Source organism: Sciurus carolinensis, chromosome 3 (assembly GCF_902686445.1).
Source record: "Sciurus carolinensis chromosome 3, mSciCar1.2, whole genome shotgun sequence".
Lineage (NCBI taxonomy): Eukaryota > Metazoa > Chordata > Mammalia > Rodentia > Sciuridae > Sciurus > Sciurus carolinensis.
The window spans coordinates 75,690,481-75,717,983 of record NC_062215.1 but is presented as its reverse complement, the minus strand read 5'-3'; positions in this window follow the sequence as shown (position 1 = coordinate 75,717,983).

Here is a 27,503-nt window from a genome sequence, read left to right as displayed (position 1 = left end):
GTACCACACCCAGTTGAATATTTATTTTAATGCTATATATTGTTTGCTTCAGTTGTTGCTATTGCTTGTTTTGCTCTATTTTTTGAGATGCTGGGAATCTTCAGGGACACTACAATTTCACAGGGTAGAGACTTTGCTATTGAACTAAACTCAATCAAAAAACAGCACACCTTGCTCCATGCACAAATTAATGACATTCAATATTCAGCTATACTTTAATACAAACAATAGAAGTGACAAAAAAAAAAAAAAAGTAACAACAAGGCCCAAAGTAGAAACAGATAAGGATGGGCTCCCAGGTCACATCTATGGAAATCTAGTGCTACAGCAAAAATAGAATTAACACAAAGTTTGGGGAACCACACCCATGAGGGGTTCTCCATCCAGATCGTGCTAGGGCCCTTTAGCAATTGAAGATTGTTTTCTAAAAAGGCCCACACACAAGAGCAATACCTCCCAACAAATGCAAAAAACCCATCATAAAAATAGAAGAAATATGAAAAAAACAAGGTAATACAACACCTTCTAAGGTTTGTAGTTCACCAGCAACTGACCCCGAGACATGGAAATGGATAAAGTATCAAATGAATAGTTCAAAAGAATCATAGAAATGATCAATAAATTCCATGAGACACAAAAATTATTAATGAATTAAAGAAGTCAATACAGAAAATGATTGTGAAGTTTAATGAGGAGATAGAAATATTGAAAAAGAAGGAAACAGAAGTCTTGGAAATAAAAGACACGATATCAAATAAAATCTTTAGTTGAAAGTCTCTCTACTAGTAGGCCATGCTGAATACAGAATCTCAGAGCTGGAACACAAAGTGGTCAGACTAAAAACATTCAGACAGTTTTAATATAAGAAGACAGCAGTCATGATCAGAATACACAAGAAATCTGGGAAATTAAGAGACGAAATTTAAGAATTATTAGAATAGAGGAGAATTTTGAGATGCACGTTAGGAGAATTGATAACCTTTTCAAGGAAATTAAAAATGGAAATTTTCTAAACCTCGAGAATGAGATGGACTTCCAGATGCAGGAAACATTCATAACCAAATAAACAAGATAAAGAAAACACTCTGTTTTAGTCAGCTTTTTCCATGCTATGACTAAATGACTGGACCCACACAATTTTAGAGGAGGAAGAGTTTATCTGAGGGCGCATAGTCTCAGAGGTCCTAGTCCATAGAAGGCCGGCTCCATTCCTTGGAGTTCTAGATGAGACTGAATGTCATGGCAGAAGAGCATGGCAGAAGAAAGTAGATCATATCATCAGGAAGCAGAGAGAGGAAGAGAGAGAGTCTGCACTCTCCAGATACAAAATATATATCCCAAAGCCACACCACAATTTCAATCTCCTCCAGCCACACCTTACCACTTCAGTTAATTCCATGAGGGGATTGGGTTAAAACTCTTCCAATGCAATCATTTCTCCTCTGAACCTTCCTGCATTGTCTCACATGTGAGATTTTTGGGGACACCTCACATCTGAACCATAATACTCTCTATGTCACGTTATAAATAAAATGCCTAACATACAGAAAAAGGATAGAATTTTGAAAGCCACAAAATATAAAACATCAGATTACATTCAGAAGCAAGCCAACAAGAGTCGCTTTCAATATCTCAGCACAAAGTATAACAACAAAAATGGCTTGGAATGACATATTCCAAGTCCTGGAAGAAAATAACTGCCAAGTAAGAGTGCTATATCCAATAAAGCTACCCTCCAAAATACAAGGAAAACTAAAAACCTTCCAAGGTAATCAGAAACTAAAAATATTTATTACCATGCAAATGACACTATAGACATTATTTAAAGAAATATTACCCATGAAAGAAATAAAAAGCAAACTACAGAGCTCACATGAGCAAATCTCATTTGAGGAATTGCTAATCAAATGAGAAACAGGACCAAATTGAACATGATAAATATGTCAAGATGATTGGAATGAATAATCATTTCTCTATAATAATACAAAATGTAAATGATCTCAACTCTTCAATTAAAAGAGATAGGCTGGACGAATGGATTAAAAAAACAAGACCCAACTACAAGTTGTTGAAAAGAGATACATCATAAAAGCAAAGACAGTCACAAACTGAAAGTGAAAGAAAGGAAAATGACATATAATGGAAATGGAGTCTGAAAACAAGTGGAAGTAGCTTCTCTCATATCTGGCAAAGCATTCTTCAAACCAAAATTAATCATAAGAGACAAGAAAATTCACTTCATACTGGTAAAGGAAACAATTTAACCAGAAGGTAAAATAGGTATTTATTAACCAAATGTGGGTACAAACAATTACATAAAAGAGACACTACTCAGACTGAAGCTTCACATAGACCCAATTACAGTAATACTATGTGATTTAAACACATCTCTTTCACAATTAGAAAAATTCATTTGGACCTGAAAAATATTATAAATCAAATGGACTTAACAGAGATCTATATAATGTTCCATCCAATGACAACTGAATATACTTTCTTCTCAGTGAATCATGGAACATTCTCCAAAATAGATGTGTAATTTAGTTTACAAAGGTACTTTTAGCAAATATAAAAAAATTACTATATAATTTCCTGATACTCATCAGATTATAATGGTATTAAATCAGAAATCAACATGACCAAACCTTATAGAATTTATATAAACACATGGAGATTGAGCAATATACATTTTTTTTTTAATTTCAACTTTTTCTTTTAACTTTATTTAGTTTTGTATGTAGTGTTGAGGATCGAACCTGGGTCCTCATGCATGATAGGCAAGAGCTCCACCCCTGAACCAAAATCCCAGCCCAAGCAATATACTTTTGAATGATGAATAAGTAATTAAAGAAAACAAGGGAGAATTACAAATTACTTAGACTAAAATGAGAAGAGAGATACAACATACCAGAACTTCTGGGACACTATGAAGGCAGTCTAAGAGGAAGGTTCATGTCTTTGGGTGCCTATATTAAAAAATCAGAAAGATCCCAAATAATCAGCCTACTGATGCATCTCAAGACTTTTAAAAAGAAGAATAAATCAATTATAAAACCAGTAGAAGGAAGGGAACAATTAAGTTCAGAGCTGAAATCAATGAACTTGAGAATAAATTTTTAAAAATACAAAGAACTGATGAAACAGAGTTGATTTCTGGAAAAGGTGAATAAGATTGATGCATCCTCAGCCACACTAACCAAAAAAAGAAAATACAAATTAATAAAATTCAAGATAAAAAAGGAAAGATCATTACAGACATCACAGATATCTACGGAATCATTATGGACTATTTTGAAAATTTATATTTAAATAAATTGAAAAACCAAGAAGCAATGGATAATTTCTTGACAAATATGAACATCTTCTAGAACTGAATCAAGAAGACTTAGAAAAATGTGAAAGTACCAATACTTAGCAATGAAATAGAAGCAGTAATAAAAATCTTCAAAGAAAAGCCCAGGACCAGATGAATTCTTAGCTGAATTCTACCAAATCTTTAAAGAACAACTAATGTCAATACTCCTCAAATTATTCCATGAAGTAGAAAAGAATGAGACACTTTCAAAATCATTCTACAAAACCAGTATCATATTCATAGCAAAGCCAGATAAGGACACATGAAGGAAAGAAAAGTACAGTCTGATATCCCTGATGAACTTAGATGGAAAAATATTAGTAAATCATGTTCAACAACATGTTAAGAAGATTTCACACTATGATCACGTTGGTTTTATTCTAGAGATGCAAGGATGCTTTGATATGTAAATCAATAAATGTAATTCATCACATAAACAGAATTAAGAACAAAATTTATTTAGTCATCTCAATAGATGCAGAGAAGACCTTTGACAAAATTCAGTACCCATTCATATAAAAACAATCAGGATAGAAAGAATACCTCAACATCATAAAGGCAATATATAAAAATCCCAAAGCCAACTTTACAGTAAATGGGAAGAAAACTGAGAGTATTTTCTTTAAAACATAGGATAGGACAAGAATTTACGCTTTGGTTTTTTTGTTTGTTTGTTTGTTTTGTTTTGTTTTGTTTGTACTGAGGATTAAACTAGGAACCTTAAACCACTGAGACACTTTCCCATTCCTTTTTTTTTTTTTTTTTTTTTTTGAGACAGGTCTCACTAAGTTATTTAGGGTCTCACTAAATTGCTGAGGCTCACCTCAAATTTGTAATAGTCCTGCCTTAGCCTCTTGAGTCACTAGGATTACAGACATGCATGACCACATTCAGCAATGATGTCCTCTCTTACAGCTCCAACTTAATATAGTGGAGAAATTCTAATCAGAACAATTAGAAAAGAGAGATAAATAAAAAGGACAAAAATAGAAAATAAAGAAGTCAGGTTATTACTATTTGTAGATGATATGATCTGACACCTAGAAGATCTAAGAAAACTTTAACCAAAGACTGCTAGAGCTAATAAACAAATTTGGAAAAGTAACAGGTTTCAAAATCAATGTAAAAAAATCAGTGGCTTACCTAAATGCCAACAAGGAATATGCTGAGCAAGAATTCAGAAAAATAATTCCATTCATAATCGCCACTTAAAAAAAAAAAAAGAAAGAAAACAACTAGGAATAAATCATACCAAGCAGGCGAAAATCCTCTACAATCAAAATTGTAGGATATTGAAGAAAGAAATTGAAGATGATCTTAGAAGATAAAAAGACCTCTCACAGTCATGGATAGGCAGAATTAATTAATACTGATGAAATGTCTATGCTACTAAAGCATTATACAGCTCCAATGCAATCCCCATCAAAATATCAATGACATTCTTCACAGAACTAGAAAAAATAGTCCTAAAACTCATTTGGAAGACAAAAGTCCCAGAATATTCAAAGTAATGCTTAGACCAAAAAAAAAAAAACAATGTTTGAGGCAACACAACACCTGACTTGAAATTATACTACAAAGCTATAATAACAAAAACTGCATGGTACAGGCATAAAAGCAGAATCATAGGCCACTGGTACAGAAGGGAAGACACAAAGACAATCCAACTTATTTAAAGTCATCTGATCCCTAAGAAAAGCACCAAAACATACATTTGAGAAAGACAGTCTTTTAAATAAATGGTGCTGGAAAATTAGCTAAGCATATCTAGAAGAGTGAAACTACACTTTATCTCTTACCTTGCACAAAATTCGATGAAGATGGATCAAAAGCCTAGGAACTATCCCAGAAACTATGAAAATTCCAGAAGAAAATAGGGTTAACAGGGTCAATAGTTCAGCATACAGGCATAGGCAATGACTTTCTCAATAGAACCCCTAAAGCTAGGAAATAATGCCAATATTTAATTAATTGGATATCATCAAATTAAAAAGCTTCTGCACAGGAAAGGAAACAAGTAGGAATGTGAAAAGAGAATTAAGATAATGAAAGAAAATCTAAGCTAGCTACTTTTTGACAGAAGATTAATATCTAGAATATATAAAGAACTCAAAAACTTTATACCCTTATAATCAAATAACCCAATTAATAAATAGCCAAATTAATTTTAAAAAGAAATCCAAATGGTCAGCAAATATATGGAAAGGAGTTCAACATCATTAGCAACTAGAGAACTGCAAATCAAAACTACAGTGATTTCATCTCACACCAATCAGAACAGTAGTCATCAAGTATATAAATAATAATAAATGCTGCAGAGGATGTGGAGAGAAAGGAACACTTTAAAACTGTTGGTGGGTTTGTAAATTAGTACCACCACTAGGGAAATCAGTATGAAGTTTTCTCAAAAGGCTTGGCATGGAACCACATGTGACCAAGATATTCTACTCCTCAGTAGTTATCCTGAGGAATTAAAGTCATCTTACTATAGTGAAATATACACATCTAGGTTTATAGCAGCACAATTCACAATAGTCAAACTATGGAACCAGCCCAGGGGTCTGTTAATGAGTGAATAAATAAAATGTGGTATATATACACAAACAGTCTTATTCAGTTATAAAGAAAATTGAAATTATGTTTCCAGGCAAATGGACAGAACTAGAGACCATCATTTTAAGTAAATAAGACAAACTCAGAAAGTCAAGGTTCCTGTGATTTTTTTCATATGCAGAAGCTATAAAGGAAAAAGGAAAAGAATTGTGGGGGTTGGTCTCATGAAAATCAAAAGAAGATCAGTAGAGAAAAGGATCCAAGGGGTAGAAGGCAGAGAGGGAGGTGAAAGTACTAGAAAGTGATATTGGACAAATTATATTTTAATATTGTGTGCAGGTATGAATATGTAACAACATATTCCCATCAATATTTATGACAATGCACCAATAAAAATATGTAAAAAATAGAATTAGCTTCTGCATATCACAGAAAACATTCAGTCTTTGGTTTTTTGGGTTTAGTTTCATTTAGCATGCTAATTCACATGGGGGTTATGGAAGAATAAAGTTAATTTATATTAGGTAGAGTGTAGTGAAGACAGGGGAAGGGGTGTGGAGTTAGGAATGATAGTAGAGTGAAACAGACCTTATTATCTCATGTACATATATGACTGCATGACCCATGTGATCCTTCAATATGTATAATCAGAAAAATGCATTTATCTATTTTGATAGATCATACAGAAATAGATTACTCTCCATTTATGTATGTTCTATCAAAATGAATAAATTCATTCTAATGTCATGCACAACAATTTAGAACAAATAAAAAATAATTTAAAAATATGTTAAAAAAGAAAAGGGTAAATATAGATCTCTGCTATGTTCTATATGTAGATATTAATTCAAACTGTACCAGCAGCTTACATATAAGGGCTAACATTAAAAAGTCTTAGAAGAAAAGAAAAGAAAATATTCATGACCCCAGATTTGACAGTGGATACTTAGAGTTGACATCAAAAACATTAACAAGGGGCTGGGCTAGTAGCTCAGTGGCAGAGCACTTGCCTAGCATGTGTGAGGCACTGGGTTTGATCCTTTGCACTCAATAAAAATAAATGAATAACTTTAAAAAATAAGAATAAAATAGACTAATTAACATTCATAAAAACATTAAAACTTTTCAATAAAAGACTATCAAAATATAACCCTGGGAATAGAGGAAAATATTTGAAAATTGTAAATTACTTTTGGTAAGGGATTTTTTGTTGTTGTTGTTCAGGAAATTAAACCCAGAAGTACTCTACTACTGAGATACATCCCCAGTCCTTTTTATTTTTTATTTTGATACAAGATTTTGCTAAGTTTCTTTGGGTCTCTGTTAGCTTTTCCGACTGGTCTCAAACATGTAATTCTGCTGCCTCAGCTTCCCAAGTCACTAAGATTACAGGTATGCGCTATAGTGCCTAGCATTGTTAGGGTTTTAATATCCAGAATACATGAAGAAATCTTATAATTCAACAATATGAAGATGTAACTTTTAAGTGAGCAGAGTACTGAGATGGCATTTCTTTAAATAGCATATGGAAATGACCTAGTAACACAAAAATTTGCATATTTTGTTCACAGGAAATACTTACCAAAACTAATATGGCCATATATAAATATGGTTTTAATAAAGAAAATGGAAAAATGGTTTTCATGAGGATTTAGAAGAATGTTTGCATATTCCTGGTGGAAATAAAAATAATGGAGGCACTATGCAAAACATTTTGGGGGCTCCTCAAAGAGTTTAAAATAGGTTCCTGCATGACCCATCATTTTACTCCTAGTAATATATCCAAGAGAAAGGAAAACACAAACTCACATCAAAAATTATATTTGGGTATTTAAGACAACATTGTGCATAATTACCCCAAATAGAAACAACCTAAATGCAAATTAAAAAATGAATGAATAAATGGTTTAAGGAATGTACATTCAATGCACTTTAATTCAGTCATTAAAAGGTACAAAGTAATGATGCCTGTTGAATGGACTTCAAAATGTTATGCTAAGTAAATGAAACTAGACGCCAAGTTTTAGGATACATATATTGTGTGCATATATATCCTTGTTGTAATGATCGTATTTAGATGATAAATACAGAATTGGCAAATCCAGAAAGCACTTTAGAGATTTCCCAAGGATAGCAGGAGAGGGAAATAGGCAGCTATTACATACTGGGTAGAGGATGTTTTATGAGAAAAGGAAAATAAGGAGGGCTGATCATTGTAAAACATCGTCAGTATAATAAATTGTGAATATCACATAATAATGTGATAATATTTCTTAACTATCCATAGTAAAACAGTTAATTGTATACTATGTGAATTTCACCTCAGTATAAAAAATTGAAAATAACTAGTAAATGTGCATCTTTCTCATGGATTTAAAAAATATAAATATATATCATGAACATATCAATATATTAAAAATGTATAATTCATAATTAAATGATGTTTAAAGAATGACATATTGGCTTATTTTTAAAACTTCAGTATACTTCATGAGGCTAGCAAAAATACAAGAAAAAAATCACTATCATTTATTTCAACACATTGTGAAAATTTGACACAATTCAGCAATTATTCATGAAGAAAGAAATCTCTTAACCAACTAATATCACAAAATTCTTTAAAAAGATAAAGGGATTCTAGTAAAAGTTTAACATTCAAATAATAATGATACATTTTAGCAATTTCTCTGTAAGAGTAAAGAAACCTAAAAAAGAAGGATACCCACTCTTACCGATTTTTACAATTTTACTGTAAGTAAATGTACAATGAGAATAAAAAAAATAGCACAATAAAAGTCAGTGTACAATTTATTCCCAATCTTTTTGCATATAGAACATCCTAAGTTATCTGAAAGTAATGAATCAAATGAATGAAATTAGTGATCACATGATAAAAATTGATATATAAAAATCAAAGATATTTATCTTTATTAGTCATAAAGCAATTGAAAAATTAATATGAAAAAGCATACACTTGGAATCCAATATCAAAGAATACTTAGGAATGGTTTAACAAAATAAGTACAATTCTATGACACTGAGCATTGTCCAACATCTTTAACAAAAATTAATGAGAATCTGAGTAAAAAGAGAGAAAGCATGTTGGTAGATTTGATGACTAATATGTCTAAAATAATTTATTTCCAAGTGAATATAAGTTAAATACAAGATGAGATACCATGACACACCTATGAGAATAACTAAAATTCTGCTTGGTATGGAGGTGTATACCCATAATCCCAGCAATTAAGGAGTATTTAATTTTGATGAGAGTTATCTCAAAATAAAAAATAGTATGGGTAAATTAGCAAGGCCCTGTCTCAAAATAAAACTAAAAAATATTGCTTAGGATGTTGTTCAGTGATAGAGAGCATCCCTGGTTTCAATCACCAATACCACAAAATAAATAAATAATAAATATATTTAAAAAAAACAAAATAAATAAATTTCAAAGTGTATCAGCATAAAATGTTAATGAGGATATGAGACAGTTGAAATCCTCATATATTACTAGTAAAGCTGTAAAATGTCACCATCACCATAGAAAATTATTCGCAAGGTTTTCTCAAAAAATAAAGAAGTATCTGCCTACAGAGTCATTGATTATACTCAGGATTATAGTCATTGGAAATAACAAACACATATCCATAAAACTCCCTGCATATGAATGGTTAATAGCAACTTTATTAAAAATATACAAAGTTGTTTGTTAATAAAAAAATTATCTATTACATGCATAAATTTGAAAAATGAAATGATATTTCTACAAAAATGATAACAGATGACTTACCCATGAAGTAATACAAAATAACTTGTAAAACATTATATTTCGCGAAAGAAGTCAGACCCAAAAAGTACATACTATTTAACTGCATGAAGTTCTGTAACAAACAATATTGATAAATGATGGTTTTTATCAGAACAGTAGTTGATTGAATGCTGGGCTATGAAGGAGAAAAGGGACTTTTCTGGGGTTATAGAAATTTTCCATTTTCAATGAATATGGGTTGTATACATCTGTCAAAATGATCAAATTCTAAGCAAAATTCTTTATGTTACTATCTGTAAAAATGTTTTCTGGGGAGCTCCTAAACTCAGGCCTGCCCACCACCTTCAGTTCTAACTCAGCACCCCTGCACTGAGACTCCCCATGTACCAATGCTTTCAGAAGACTGTGCAGCCATCTTGGATTACCCCCCAAAGCTACCATCTTTAGGAACACTATCTCCCATCCTGAGACAAATGCTAGACACTAGAAGCTCATTGTAGAGTATCTCTCAAACATCAGGCTGCTGAAGACTAAGAGGTTTGAATAGTGTATGATAGTTATATTGTAGTTTTTTTACTTTAATGTTTTATTCTTTTATTTTTCTCACTTTCTATATTTTTCTCTTATTTACCTATTTCACTGAAGTCTCTTTCTCCCTTTTCTCATGTTAACAACCAACTTCTTTTGATTCCACTTTCACACTTCCTATGATCTAGTACCTCTATATACTCTCTTCTTTTCCCATTAACAATTATATACTACACTTCTCCCTACCCTCTTTGTCCACCATTAGAAATTGTAGACCTCAATGCAAACCTATTGGTTATACTATAGATTATAACCAGACTCATTCTCTCTGTTTATTGTAACAGTACTGTTAACATCTTCATAGGGACTATTTGGTTTAAGGCTGCATATTGTTTGTATTGGGTGCTGCTAATATTGATCTCCCACTTAAAAGTGAGTTATTGAAAAACTGCAGGGACACTATAATCCTATAAGGGGGAAACTGCAATACCTCAGCTCCACACTGCTAGAGAGAAAGATACCCAAACAACTTGAGAAAACAAGGAAAGAAAGTGTCCCAACAAATCAAGATGCTAAATCAATAGAATTCAATGAACAGCATGGCAGACAAAATGTCAAAAAAGGAGTTCAGAATGCCCTTCATCTAGGTTGAATGAATGAAGAAACTGTGGTATATATACACAGTGCAATATTATTAAGTCACAAAGAAGAATAAAATTATGGCATTTGCAGGTAAATGAATGGAGTTAGAGAATATCATCGTAAGTGAAATAAGCCAATCCTGATGTTTTCTTTGATCAGTGTATGCTGATACATAGCAGCAGGGGATGAGGTAAGGGAATATTGGAGTAATGTTGGAGTGTGTAGAGGGAAATGAGGGGAGGAGAGGGGCAGGGCAAGGAAAGATAATGGAATGAGACAGACATTATTACCCTGTGTACATATATGATTACCTGAGTGGTGTGAATCTACATCATGTACAACCATAGAAATGAAAATTTGTACCCCATTTGTGTACAATGAATCAAGATGCATTCTGTAAAAATAAAAATAAAAATAAGAAAGAAAACAAATAAACAAAAGCCATGGAGAAAAATATGTATTTTCCTTTGTTAATTTCATTTACTTACAAAAGTTATTCCAATTATTATTTTAATGCTTTGTTTTGACACCTCTGAAAACATTTCCTTGGAGACAAAGGTGGAGATTGAGATAAAAAATATTGAGCTTTTCCTAGAAGGATGATGCTTGACTTATACCTGAAACAGGAGCAGATTATGGATGAAGAGATTCAGATTAAAAGAACATAAGACATATAAAAGAACTTGAGGCCAAGGGTTACATTATTACCCTTAACAAACCATATGTCATAAAGACTTGCTAGAGAAGGGTATGGATTTGAATTTTTTTTCTCTTTTTTCTTCTTAATGTGGATATTGATTAACTGTTAATTGTGTGTGTGTGTGTGTGTGTGTGAGATTCAGTGTCAGAAGAGCATATACAAGTCAGTCTTCTGTATTCTTCATCTTGCTCAAGTTTTCTAATATCCACTTAGTCATTTGAATAAGAAACCTTGGAGTTCATAAATTTTCTGTCCTCCTCTTCTCTCACATCCAAGTCCTATGTATTTCTAATTTTTCTTTTGGTACCTTCAGAACGTATCCTCTTTAATACTGTGACTATATTTCTTGTTTAATATCTCATCCCCCTTAACTTGGCTGATGCCATAAGTTTTGCCTTGACCTTATAATTTTAATACTTGTTCTTCCCAAGTCCATTTACCACAGTCATCGTATTTGAAAAAATTATTAATAATTGAATTATTCAAGCAATATTGTCCAGGTTTAAGAGAGAAGGCTTTGATAAACAACAAAATTGTGTCATTTTCAGGAAAATGTATGCAACTGGGGAGTATCATGTTAAGTAGAATGAACCAGACTCAGAAAGTTAAATGCCTTATGTTTTCAATGTTTTATGGAAGTTAGAGACAAAACAGGCAAAAAGGGATTTACGAAAATAGAATGGAAACCTGAAGGGTAGAGGAAGAGAACCAATGGAGGGAGGAGGGAAGGGACAGGGCAGATACTGGTGAATGAAATTGATTAATATAATATGTGCAAGTAAAAAATGTCACAATGAATCTCACTATTGTGTATAATTATATGCACCAATAAAAGCTTAAAAAAAGAGAGTAGGCTTGGGAGCTTGACATTCTACATTTGAATCTTAACCTCTCTTCTTACGAACCTTGTTCACTATGGCAAATTAAATAAGCTCACACTGGTTGGAATGTTATATAATGAGTTGTTACAATTAAAGTACTTACAGTGAAGATACCATATATTTATTAGTTCTCACTATCTATTGTCAGAAATAACAAACAAAAATTATCTAAATAGCTAACATTTTATTTGGTACATATTTCATGTTTCAAAATAGTTTGGATAAATGATTATAAAATCTAAGATCACAAAAGCAAGACAAATTAAATCAAATTATGAAAACAATCATTTAAAAGTATAAAATACATGGCACAAAGTGATTGCTAAAATTATATTTAAATCATAAACATTACTGGAAGAAATATTAACTGGTTGCACATTTCAATATTGTACAAATTGAGTCTATAAAAAAAATTGAATAGCAAATGTGTCAATAGGAGTGTTAGGAAAACCATGATTGTTTTACAATTGTCTGTAAAAATTGGTTTTCTTAAAAAAAAAAAAAAGATATGTTTCTACTCCATCTCACAATCAGGTAACAAAGAAGTTCTTGCTCTACCACATACTGGGAAAGTATAGGGTTTAGAGGCAAATGACAGGGGTGTGCCCTGGGTACTGTTTACTAGCTGTAATAACCTTCGACAAGCTAACAGAAGACTCTGCCACAATTTAACCATAAGGAAGACAAGAATAATTATAATGTCTACATTTTGCTTTACAACCAAGACTTCTGCCTCACAGGGAAGTGGTCTCCACCTCAAAAATTCGAGTTTCCTATCATTTTGAAGAGGACTTATTCTTGATGGGGCTTTGGCTTGGTTTCTGAAAATCTTGATTATTTTTAGAACTCCAACAAAGTTGTTTCAGTTTCCTTGTGTGTTGGTTTTCTTTCTTCTTCATTTATTTCACTCTTTTCTTTCTTTCTTTCTTTATTGTTTGTACAAGTACTCAAAGCTTCTTAGTTGGCCATGCTGCTCAAATAAATTCATGGCACTATTTTTAAAGCATAACACAACAAAAACTGAAGGATAAGGAAAAGAAATTAGAAAAAGTAGAAAAGAGGAGGAAGATAAACAAAATGACAATCTGGAATACCCAGAAGAATGTTTTTCAGTTTTGTCCCATGATTTTATTTAAACTGGCGAATCTTAAAATTTGAAGAGTAATACTATTGAGATTGAAATATCAACAATGTAAATATGTTCTAAGCATGTCTGACACCTCAGCCCAAACCTCCTTTATGTGAAGATCTTTGGGATCCTTTTGCTATTTTATAAAAATTATGTGAGAAAAACTACAGCCGGCTGCTTGATTTCTCTTAAAATTTTATTATGTGACCACTGGGCCTATTGAGAAAACATTAACATAGAGTCATAAACTAACTTGACTTTGTCCCTTTAACAAATTAGTCAAATAATAAAATACCCTTATTAAAGAAAACTGTGATGAGGAATGATTATTGAGAAACAATTTTCCTTAAATAGGTGTCAGTTCTTTCATGTTCTAGACACTAAGAATTTAAGAGGAGAAACAAATTAACACAAATTATCATTTCTGCTCCACCTATACAAATAAAACCTGGCAGATGTGAAATCTTATGATTTAATGACATTAAACCTCTTCCCTCACTTAACATCAACACGGATTCTGACCTTCATTCTTTTTCCTGCTATTTCAAACATTTTTGACCAGAATTTTATAACCCATTCCAGAGTGTCTTCTGCACCCTGCATTACATTTTAGTCCTAAATTAGATTTTGTGATTATGAAAGGCATTGAGTTGAAAGGGGTCAATCAGAGTTCCTTATTGTAGAAGAATTATGGACTGGAGTCAACATTAAGTTATCTACTTTTGACACTTTGGGAGATTGCTCTTATATCACACCTGAGAAAAGGGACTCCAAACTGCATTTCACCAGCCTCCTCATATTACTTCATAACAATCATCAGATTAAGATTTAATAAAGAAAGCCTGTAAAAGATGACATTAAATTTGTCATGATGGATGTGTTTTTGTGTGCCTTTAGTTGTTTCCTACTAGAAAAGTCAAGGAAATTCCAGTTTTCACATAACCGTTTTTGTATTTCTCTGGGGTGTTACACATGATGAATTTTGATCAATTGAATTTGTCATTAAATAGTTCAAATTTTGCTTTGGTTCCCAAGAAGTCTTAGCGGTATTCACTCAGAAGTGGCATGACCAGACAGTCAGTCCTGGGGACACAACCTGTAATCTCAGACACTTGTGAGGCTGAGGCAAGAGGATAACAAGTTCAAGGTCAGCCTGGCAACTTGATGACAACCTGTCTCAAAATAAAATCTAAAAAAGGCTATAGATGTGGCTCAGTGCAGTACTTCCTCAGGAAAAAAAAAGAAGAAAAGTGGTAACACCAGTTGTCAAACCTGGAGGATAGAGTGTCTCATGAATGTTTTTCTTTTGTAAGAGCATTTCTATATAAACCCTTTTACTCCATGAAAAAGCAAGTATAATTTTATTGTCTATTATGAATAGGATTTTTACGTATGTATATATACACATATATTTACACAAACACACATGCACACGTCTTTTTCATGTTTAAAATATTTACATGAAATACAATAACATACGTGTTTATTTAAACACATTACACAGTAGTTGCATTATAGTATGATTGAAGAACCACAATACTTCATGCATATTATATGACTGAATGAATGGGTATTTAAAAGGGAATGATTTGCACGAACCCAGGGACATTAGGGATGAGATAGATTACGACCAATTTCAGAAACAGCGAGTAAATCTTACTCAAATCATAAAGCAAATGTAAAGCACTTCAAGAATTTACAAATTAGGGAATGACATAAAGATAAAATGCTCATAGTATTTTCAGATCAGTGACAGATGGGAGGGACAAATATAATGGTGACGATAAGTAGAAATCAATCTCTATTTCTCTTTTTCTATAAAAGAATCCAAGTTATTTTTATATAAAGACATGGTTAGATTAACATATAGCAGTTAGCATTTGTACATAAAAGTGCTCTAAAACATAATACTTTTGACTTAAGTAAGTAAATTCACCAAGAGTAAGGGGTGTATATATGTGTCTTTGATGTTCTATTGCACCTTTACTGCTTCAAATATTATTGGAACTAGATTATTCTTAACATCCAACTGTGCAAAATTCCAAAAATAGCATAAAGAAATTTTGCTTGCATCAAATATTGTTATCTTTTCTTAAAGTTTTGAATTTTACAGAAACTTGAAGGTGAACTTTTAAAACAGAAAATCATACTTAGATCTTTACTTCAAGAAATGAACATCATATATTAATTATGATAGCCCACCGCCCGCGGGGACAGTCACAATGCGTAAGCTCTTCTTCATCACAGGAACCAAAAGAGGTTTATTCCACAAGTCTCAGACTTATATTGAGAACATCAGCCTATCAGAGAGTAGACTACCAGGAAAGGCAGCCTATCAAGGAACAGTCTCCAGGCAGATACCAGGATTGCCTCATGTACAACAGCCAACCAGAGTTACTTCCTAAAACTTGTATATGAGTGAAGCTATGTCTGGCAAGCTGCCAGTCTCCATCTTAAAGATCAGGCCAGGGGGCGGCTCTGGGAGCCCTCAGAGCCCGCCCCTGACATCTCCCCCTTATTCTTTAAATAAAGAAAAGATGACTTGGGACCATGCCTGTCTTAGGTTGTCCATGGCAAATTACATCCTTACCCGTCATTGGAATTCTGACCTCCAGGCGTCAGAACCCTGTCTTAGGTTGGTATGCATTTCCACGGATCTTACCCGTCTTTGACTACTGGTCCAGCACGCTTAGCCATACTTGGGGGGATGTGCCTGTCTCAATGGCTGTCAAAGTCTGTACTATAGCCCGTTGATGACATCGGGCATCTTGGCGAGCTCTTATTTGACTGCATATAACATAGGCTATCCCTAAGCAGATAATAATCAGAACAGCTACTGTTCCAGCCCACTGTTAACAAAGAGAACATCTCGGATACTGATGCAACTTGAACCCTGGTAGCATTGACTCTGAGTATCAAACGTAGATGACCAATTACCAGTAAGGTAGACAGAGAGATTTTTAGATAACATAACCACAGAGCTAAGGTTATTATAAGCAATAGGGGTGACACACACTGCTCTTAAAGGATAAACACATCCCAGTCCCAAAAGTTCTTGCAAGATATCCACTTGTTCTTGTAGTAAGTCCACTCTTTGATTTACAAGGAGTATGCCTGCTGTTAGATGTTGGTTTAGGGTCTACCGTGGCGACCACAGCCGCTGTGATGCCAAAATCTCTAACATTGGCAATTCTGCATCTGTAACAGAGACTGGGACTGGTAGGAAGGTAGGAACACACATTAAGACTGCCAACGGGAACCTAGAAGCATTCCAACATTGAGAGAGATAGCATAAATACAATTGAGAGAAGCAGTTGTTTCATTAGGTGGAAAGGTTCATAATTGAACTGTTCTTCCTAAGAGACTAAAAAGAGGTTGTAAGTTAGTTCAAGGGGGGAAAGGCTACTTGTTGGTAGCGTTGGCATTGGTCGAGTTAGTCGCTCAGGAACCCAGATAGGCGATGTTTTACCCTGTGGAAACACACAACCAAGCCGCGGCTCCAGTAAAGCACCGGGTCCGGGCCGTTCCATTGTCCTGTAAGAACATCCTTCCATTTTACCGTCGCTCTATCATGTTGTTTATGATTGCCATGTCTCTCAACGGCAGAGTGACCCTCATTAACCAGAGTTAAAAAATTTAAAATAAAGAGGCAAAGAGAAAGTTTATCTTTAGGGGACCTGAAGGTCTCCCGTATTCCTCCTTTTTGTTTATTTACAGACTTTCTTAGCATTTATTTAGACCCTCATATATTTTATCACATAAGCACTTTCTTACCCAGAAACATTTTGTTTTTCACTAAATATATTTCCATATCTAGAATCTTTTATTTTTTTCTTTCCTATCTGTTGACCTCTTTGTTCACATTCTGAAACAACTCTTATGAAATTTCTGAATTTAGATAAATTACTCTATTTTAACAAGATTAAATATTTTGTTGTTTATAGTACTCTAATTGAAACACAGTTGAAACTTTTGGGACCCTTTGTATATAGAATTGCACTTGTTAGGACATAACTCTAAGTAACCTTGTTTTTAGTTTAGTGATGACACAAAACAATTTTCTGTACAAACACATTTGAATAATCCCATGCATGTCAATTCTAATTCACTTATTTTCTTAAAAAGCCCAAGATATTAGACAAGTATTTGCCAGCTTTTTCTTGTTGGAGGAAAGTCCTAGAAAAATTGATGTTAGACATTTTATTAACATCAACATTTTATTAGTTTGACCACCTAGAGACTTGCAAGTTATTTTCTAGACATTTTACTTCTATTAGTTTACCCAATTTAAATCGAACCTTTTTAAATCACGTGAATTAAAAGTATTTGGATCCATTTTTAAATTTTAATTTTAGGAGCGCTCAGTTTTGATACAGACAAAACATGACATCAGACAGCACGACATACAAATAACACAAAATCAAAGGCCTTGAAACTTTATAGGTGAATCTCCACTGCAATGTAACAGATGTTCAAAAACTCTAGTTGAATAAAAAAAAAAAATAGAACTGATCAAAAAAGTCATGAGCTCAAAAAAAAAAAAAAAAATGTAGAATTCAAAAAAAACAAGAGTCCTGGAAAAATGATACGGGAAAAATGATATGGCCGTTAATTACTTTAGTAAAGCACCATAAAATTTACTTTTGCTGGAGTTCAGGTAAGACTTTTTGCTCTTTTTTTCTTTCTTTCTTTCTTTTTTTTTTCTTGGGTTTGAGACCGGTCTCCTACTGAGTCTTCAGGCTTTCTCTATTTACATTTCAATGTAAGCCTTGACTGAGATTTGGATCTGAAAGGGGATAAAATGTTCCATCAGAAACTTGAAGCCTAGGGCATTTTAACCCTTAATCCTGGTTAGTAATCAATTCAGGTTTGGACGCAGAAAATTGTGAAACAATTATCTCCCAATACTTGTGGGGACTGGGGCTACTATATCATACTCCTTACTAGGACATGCCACTGATGGTTGGGCTGGTTCTAAGAGCTGAGAGCGCAGGGTCACCATGTGTGGTGTGTGCTTGCCCCATCTTTTCTTTAGTAGATCCTATAATAGCAAGATTTTTTGTTCTACATAGTAAATCCTCCTCTTCATCTGAACTATCCTCACACCCAGTTTCATTTTCCTTGTCTGTCTCTGATCTTATTGATGCCCTTTCTGATGCTTTAGACCTTTCCTCTTTTATTTCCTCCAAAACCTCTTCCCCTTGTTTTATGGTCTCTCTGCATTTGGTTCGGGCTGTTTTAGTTTCAAGAGGAATTCCATTGGCCCGGAGCAAATCCTTGAAGGGACCTTCCATGCTCATTCGTGACATTTCAGTGCCCATATTTCTCTATTAAACTAACAGAATGCAAAGCACTTTAACTAGCAAAACAAAAGTGAAAGCACTTACAAACACTCAATCTCCGTCGCTTATCCCGCGAACTTTAACTCGTCGCTTATCCTGCGAACTTTAACTTGTTGCTTTTCCCGCAAACTTTAACCTGGCCAGACTGTACTTTACTTTCCCTGTATTTACCTGATCAGTTTCTTCTTTATAACTCGAGGTCCCGGGTTTCAGCACCACTTATGATCGCCCACCGCCCGCGGGGACAATTACAATGCGTAAGCTCTTCTTCATCACAGGAACCAAAAGAGGTTTATTCCACAAGTCTCAGACTTATATTGAGAACATCAGCCTATCAGAGAGTAGACTACCAGGAAAGGCAGCCTATCAAGGAACAGTCTCCAGGCAGATACCAGGATTGCCTCATGTACAACAGTCAACCAGAGTTACTTCCTAAAACTTGTATATGAGTGCAGCTATGTCTGGCAAGCTGCCAGGTGCCATCTTAGAGATCAGGCCAGGGTGCGGCTCTGGGGCCCTCAGAGCCCGCCCCTGACAATTAATAATCATACATCGTTCATTAGTAAAAAAAATCATATTTTTTTATAAAAAACATACTATGTATTCATTTAAGCTTGGTATAATGAGCACCAAGTAGTAACAGAGGTCCTCAATAGGAGTTCCACAGACAATGGTTTAATAGGGCCTACCTAGAATGAGTCCTACAAAGTAACTTTTCCCAAACCTAGCTTCCAAGAGCTTCTATATAACTACATGGAATAAGGTACTTATTCTCAGATATGAAATACACCTACTTCCCAAATCAGGCCTGCAGGTACTAAATAGCACGCAAAATTTCCCTTGGTTGATTTTGAAGAATAACTCCTCTATTAAAATGAAATCTACACCATGTACAGAGTATGTCCTTGGATTTCTCTCACCCTTCTGTGGGTGGATATGAGAGTGGGAATTAGTAAGAGAATTAGGAACACACACACACACACACACACACATGCACACACACAAATAAAAGGCATCCAAATTAAAAAGGAAGGAGCAAAATTATCTCTATTGTGCAGAGGTCAGGCTTTATTTATAGAAAGTCCTACAGGTCCACTAAAAATGTGTTAGAAATAATAAGGAAAATAAGCAAAGTTGCAGGATATAAGATGACTATGCAAAAGTCAAGTGAATTCCTACACATTTCAAGTGAACAATTAGAATATGAAGTTAATAATACACTTCTATGTACATCATCAAAAAGAATAAAATACATAGGAAAATATTTAACCCAAAAGTACAAAACTTATACTTCCTGAGCTATGAAACTTTGTTGGAAAAATCAAAAAGATGTAAACAAACTGAAAATAGTGCATGATCATGATCATGTGAAGATGGCAGCACTTCCCAAACAGACCTATACATTAAAGGCATACTGTCAGAATCCCAGCTGAATTCTTCATAGAAGCAACCAAAGCAATTCTAGAATTTATATATAATTGCAAGGAACCCAGAATAGACATGCTAATCATGTATAAAATAAAGCAGATTCACATTTCCCAAGTTAAATACTTACTATAAAATATGGCTATCAGGACAGTATGGGACTACAATTAGGATATACATACAGATCAACCAAATTGAATTCAGAATTCAGAAGTAAACATGTGCCCATAGTCAACACATCTTTTAAAAAGGTGCCAAGACCATTCAATAAGGAAATAATCGTCTTTACAACACACACTTAAGATACAAAACATTTGCCTTTATCTCACCAAATATAGCAATTATAAACCAAAATCGATAAAAATTAACATCTAAATGGAACAACTAAAGCTATAAAAGGCCTTGAAGATAAATAAAACTTCATCACCTAGTGTTTTCAATGAATTCTTACATATAATAATAGGAGTTGGAGCAAACAAAAAATAAAAACAAAAATAAAATAAATGTTCTTCAAAGAACATTATTCAAAATAAAAAAAATCACTCAGGAAATGGGAAAAATATTTACAAGTCATGCATATGATAAAGGACTCATATCTAGAAAATAGAACACTTACAACTCAATAAGAAGAAGATAAAAATAGCTCAATAGGGCATAGGTAATGGATCTGAATAAACATTTCACCAAGAAAAACATATAAAACAGAGAAATAATATGTATCCCATTTGTTTATAATAAATAAAAAAGAAAGACATATAATTGGTCAATTGGTCAATAATGTCATAAAGAAATGCTCATTTTCCTTATAATTCAGGAAATATTAATCAAAATCACTAAGAAATATACTAATGGAAAGGTAAAAGCAAAATGATCAAAAATAAAAAACTAAAGTAGCATTACCACCAGCCACAAAGCAAGATGTAAATGCTGGTGAGTATAAGATTAGAGTCTTCATACACTGTTGGTGGGAATGTCAAATGGTGTGAACCAGATTTTAAACAGTCTATCAGCTCATCAATTGAGCCAACATAGAATTGTATTAGGACTAAACCGTCTTATTCCTAGGTATGTAATTGTAGAACAAAAGAAATGAGAACATATGTCCGTACAAAATTCTCATGAGTATTTATACCAAAATCATTAATTATATTCAAAAGGTAGAAATATTCCAAAGATGTGTGAACTGAAGAATACACTAACAAAATTTGTTTTATCCATTAGGTGGAAATGAATGACAAACTGATACATCTCACAATAAGAATGAATCTTGAAGCTGTAAAGCATCAAGCTAGAAAGGTTCAAGTTTAATGAAAAAGGTCAGTCACAAAAGATCACACCCTTTAAGATTCCATCACTATTAGATGTCCAGATTGAGGAAAATGCAGAGAGGTAAAGTAGATTCTTGGTGGTTCAGGGTTGTGGTGAGGGGTTGGTAAAGTAACAAATGCTAAAGTTACTATTTACACACTTCTAACCAGAATTATTAACATTCATTTATTCCAAAATGTACAAGATATTATCTCCTATTCTCCCCCAAATATGTATTTTAATTGAAAAATAAATTGATTAAGAACAAACAAAAAAAATCACCAGTGGAAATAGGAACGCCCTGCAGAAAAGTGGATGACTGTATGATAAAACTGAAGAAGGAAATACTTTGAGAAGTGACTTGACACCTAGGAAGTTTCCTCCCTGACATATCTGCAGGGAATGTAGAGAGTGGCAAGGTCTGCCTTCCTCTGGGATCTTGAAAGGCTCCAGTTTGGGGGAAGATGGAAAGATCGATGGAATGTAAAATTAGGAAATGCCCAAGAAAATACAGGTGTTAATTCAAGGTTTTAATAAGGAACAGTAGACCTCATGACCTTTACCCACCTTGATCCTCAAAGCACATCATGGGGATGTTAAACCTCGAATAAATACACCAAAAGCTTTCTCTAAAGATTTATAAAAGCAGAAGAAGATGAGGATAGCGAATGGTTTTTAACATTTACATTACTAAGGAAAGACTATTTTATTTAAGTTATTTGTTCATAATTTCATTTTATTTTTCTTTTATAATCCATTTAATCATGGAATTATGGATTCTTTTTCATTAACAGTATTAGCAATTTGTTTTTTTTTTTTTTCCTTTATTTGTAAACTTGGTTGAAAGTTTTCTGACTTTATTAATATTTTTTAACAAACTGTCTTTTGGTTTCTTTGATTTTTCCCCTTTGTCTTTATGTCTTCAATTTCATTGTTGCTGCTCTAATTTTTGTTATTTTTTATTTTGTCTATGTGCCATTATGTTTTTACTTTTGCTTCCTTATGTTATTTCAATTTAGTATTCTTTGACTTCATAATACCCCAATGATTCTGTTTTGTTTTTAGCACAGTATTCAATAAATTACATGAGATATTCAATACCTTTTTTTTAAATATTTGATTTGTGGATGCTGCTTTCAATGTCAAGTTTTGTGTGGTACCCAATCCCAAAGACTTTCTATTTTTCATTAGAAGTATCATAGCCTTTTGTTAAAATCAGTCTATAAAAAATCATTTTAACTTAATTTTTATAAGATAGAAGGTTTAGGTTGAGATGAATGGTAATGCCCAAGGATTTTCAATTGCTACAGCATCATGTTTTGAAAAGTAAACACTTCCTTCTTAGATTTTTTTTATTCCTTTTTCAAATATTATGTGGGAATTTATATGGAACCACATCTGTTTCCTGTATTCTGTTCTGCTGATTCTGTGTTCTTTTTTCCACAAATATCACATAGTCTTGATTTTTGATGCCTAACATATATATGTCTTTGTTTTTCTTTGTTATTGTTTTAGTTATTCTAGGTCTCCATCTTATAATATTAATGTTATAATATATTTGACTATAACTATAAATATTATTTTGAAAGTTTTGAATTGCTTCAACTTAAAGATCAATTTGGACAATGTTGTCATCTTCACAATATTATCTTCCAATTTATGATCAAGTTGTGCCTCTCAGAAATTAATAATTACATCACTGATTTCTTTCATTCACATTTGTAATTTTCAACATCCAGATTCTGTAATTGCTTTTTATAAGCATACCTAAGTATTTTACTCACTTTTAGGTCTTTTTAAATATATATATATATTTTTAAATTTGGATTTCTAGAATTTCTGCAAGCTCACTGTTAATATATAGAATTTAATTCTTTTTTATTATTTTATTGTAAACAAATGGGATACATGTTGTTTCTCTGTTTGTACATGGTGCAAAGGCATACCATTTGTGTAATCATAAATTTACATAGGTTAATGCTGTTTGATTCATTTTGTTATTTTTTTCCCTTCCCCCCCACCCCTCCCACCCCTCTTTTCCCTCTATACAGTCCTTCCTTCCTCCATTCTTGCCCCCCTCCTTAACCCCAACTCCAACCCTAACACCAACCCCTCCCACCCCCCATTATGTGCCATCATCCACTTATTAGCGACATCATTCGTCCTTTGTTTTTTTGAGATTGGCTTATCTCACTCAGCATGATATTCTCCAATTTCATCCATTTGCCCGCAAATGCCATAATTCTATCATTCTTTATGGCTGAGTAATATTCCATTGTATATATGTACCACAGTTTCTTTATCCATTCATCAATTGAAGGACATCTAGGTTGGTTCCACAATCTGGCTATTGTGAACTGAGCAGCTATGAACATTGATGTGGCTGTATCTCTGTAATATGCTGATTTTAAGTCCTTTGGGTATAGGCCAAGGAGTGGGAAAGCTGGGTCAAATGGTGGTTCCATTCCAAGTTTTCTAAGGAGTCTCCACACTGCTTTCCAGAGTGGCTGTACTAATTTGCAGCCCCACCAGCAATGTATGAGTGTACCTTTCTCCCCATATCCTCGCCAACACCTGTTGTTGCTTGTATTCTTGATAATCGACATTCTAATTGGGGTGAGATGGAATCTTAGGGTGGTTTTGATTTCCATTTCTCTTATTACTAGAGATGTTGAACATTTTTCCATATGTTTGTTGATTGCTTGTAGATTTCTTCTGTGAAGTGTCTATTCATTTCCTTAGCCCATTTGTCGATTGGATTATTTGCATTCTTGGTGTAGAGTTTTTTGAGTTCTTTATAGATTCTGGAGATTAGTGCTCTATCTGAAGTATGATTGGCAAAGATTTTCTCCCACTCTGTAGGCTCTTTCTTTGCATTGCTGATAGTTTCCTTTGCTGAGAGAAAGCTTTTTAGTTTGAATCTATCCCAGTTGTTGATTCTTGCTTTTATTTCTTGTGCTATGGGAGTCCTGTTGAGGAAGTCTAGTCCTAAGCCGACATGTTGAGGCTCTGGACCTACTTTTTCTTCTATAAGATGTACGGTCTCTGGTCTGATTCCGAGGTCCTTGATCCATTTTGAGTTGAGTTTTGTGCATGGTGAGAGATATGGGTTTAGTTTCATTCTGTTGCATATGGATTTCCAATTCTCCCAGCACCATTTGTTGAAGAGGCTATCTTTTCTCCATTGCATATTTTTGGCCCCTTTGTCTAGTATGAGAAAATTGTATTTATTTGGGTTTGTGTCCGTGTCCTCTATTCTGTACCATTGATCCACCTTTCTATTTGGGACCAATACCATGCCGTTTTTGTTACTATTGCTTTGTAGTAGAGTTGAAGATCTGGTATTGCGATACCCCCTGCTTCACTCTTTCTACTGAGGATTGCTTTAGATATTCTGGGTTTATTATTCTTCCAGATGAATTTCATAATTGCTTGCTCTATTTCTGTAAGGTACATCATTGGGATTTTAATTGGAATTGCATTGAATCTGTATAGCACTTTTGGTAGTATGGCCATTTTGACAATATTAATTCTTCCTATCCAAGAACATGGGAGATCTTTCCATCTTCTGAGGTTTTCTTTAATTTCTTTCTTTAGTGTTCTGTAGTTCTCACTGTAGAGGTCTTTCACCTCTTTTGTGAGATTGAGTCCCAAGTATTTTATTTTTTTCGAGGCTATTGTGAATGGGGTAGTTTTCCTAATTTCTCTTTCTGAAGATTCATCACTTATGTATAAAAATGCATTAGATTTATGTGCATTGATCTTATATCCCGCTACTTTACTGAATTCACTTATGAGATCTAAAAGTTTTCTGGTGGAATTTCCTGGTTCCTCTAAGTATATAATCATATCATCAGGAAACAGGGATAGTTTGAGTTCTTCTTTTCCTATTCGTATCCCTTTAATTTCTTTAGTTTGTCTAATTGCTCTGGCTAGAGTTTCAAGGACGATATTGAAAAGAAGTGATGAAAGAGGGCATACCTGCCTTTTTCCAGTTTTAAGGGGGAATGCTTTCAGTTTTTCACCATTAAGAATGATATTAGCCATGGGCTTAGCATAGATGGCCTTTACAATGTTAAGGAATGTTCCCACTATCCCTATTTTTTCTAGTGTTTTGAGCATGAAGGGGTGCTGTATTTTATCAAATGCTTTTTCTGCATCTATTGAAATAATCATGTGATTCTTGACTTTAAGTCTATTGATATGGTGAATTACATTTTTTGATTTCCTGATGTTGAACCAACCTTGCATCCCTGGGATGAAATCCACATGATCATGGTGCACTATCTTTTTAATATGTTTTTGTATGCGATTTGCTAAAATTTTGTTGAGAATTTTTGCGTCGATGTTCATTAAGGATATTGGTCTGAAATTTTCTTTCCTCGATGTGTCTCTGTCTGGTTTAGGTATCAGGGTGATATTGGCTTCATAGAATGAGTTTGGGAGGATTCCCTCCTCTTCTATTTTATGGAATACTTTGAGAAGTATTGTAATGAGCTCTTCTTTAAAGGTTTTGTAGAACTCGGCTGAGAACCCTTGTGGTCTTGGACTTTTCTTTGTTGGTAGGCTTTTAATGACTTCATCTATTTCATTACTTGAAATTGGTCTATTTAAATTGTGTATGTCCTCCTCGTTCAGTTTAGGCAATTCATATGTCTCTAGAAACCTGTTGATGTCTTCGAAATTTTCTATTTTGTTGGAGTATAGATTTTCAAAATAGCTTATAAATTTGTTCTTTTGTTAGTTGGTTGTTGTTTTTGTATATGACCATTCTCATGTTGGAGGAGTTCCTGCCTACTGGTGAGAGTTTTTGTCATGATTGAATATTGGATTTAAAAAAAATTTTATGTGAATCCTTGATCTTTAATTGATATGGTTATTTGATATTTCTTCTATCATGTTGATATGGTGGATTATATTGATTCGTTTTTTAATATTGAATCAGTCTTGCACAGCTGGAATAAATTACTTTGTTATTTAGTGTAATTATTTCTATACATAATTGAATTGGAATTGCTGATACATTTTTGAAGATTTTTGTTTCTAACTTCATGTGATGTATTTATCTGTAGTTTTCCTTTCATGCTCTTTATGTTTGGCTTGGTATCACAGCAATACTGATATCATACAGTACATTGGGATGCATCCCCTTGGTTTTTATTTTGTGGGAGATACTGTATAAAAATGAGAATTATAGGTCAGAGTCTAATAGGTTTCCCCAGAGACCCATCCCTGGGGAGTCAAGGTGTCAAGGGCTATCTTCCTTCTGGAAACCCTAGCTGAGAGTCCATTTCTATACCTTCTAATTTCTAGAGGCTACTCACAGAGCTTACTTAACTCATGCATCCTTCTTCCATATGTAAAGTCGGCGATTTCAGGTCTTGCTTTTCTCTTGTTACCATCTATTTGGTTGTCTCACATTTGCCTCCCTCTCCACTTTAAGGAATCTTATAATTACATTGAGTTCACCTGTAAAATATGGGGTAAACTCCAATCTGATACACTGCTTCAACTATTACAAAATCTCAACAAACTTGTGAATTTTCTTTGTACCCGCCTCAGTTTCACTCTAGTGGACAAGAAGGATCTCCACAGAAAGTGTCATCTCAATTTTTGACTTTTGCCTAGATGGCTAAGATCATAGATGAGTCACATGCTTAGTCTCTTCACAGTGACTTTTATGTGACTAAATGCTCTAAACTTTTTTTTTATTTTTTATTTTTAAGAGGTACTAGCAAATGATGGTATAACCATATATATTTGGTTTTTTCCATAGAATATGCTTCCTGAAAGTGAACCTCCAAATTTTAATAAACTTTGCAATCTGAGTATCTGCTCATTTCTTAAATCACCAGTTTCTGGTCCCATTAA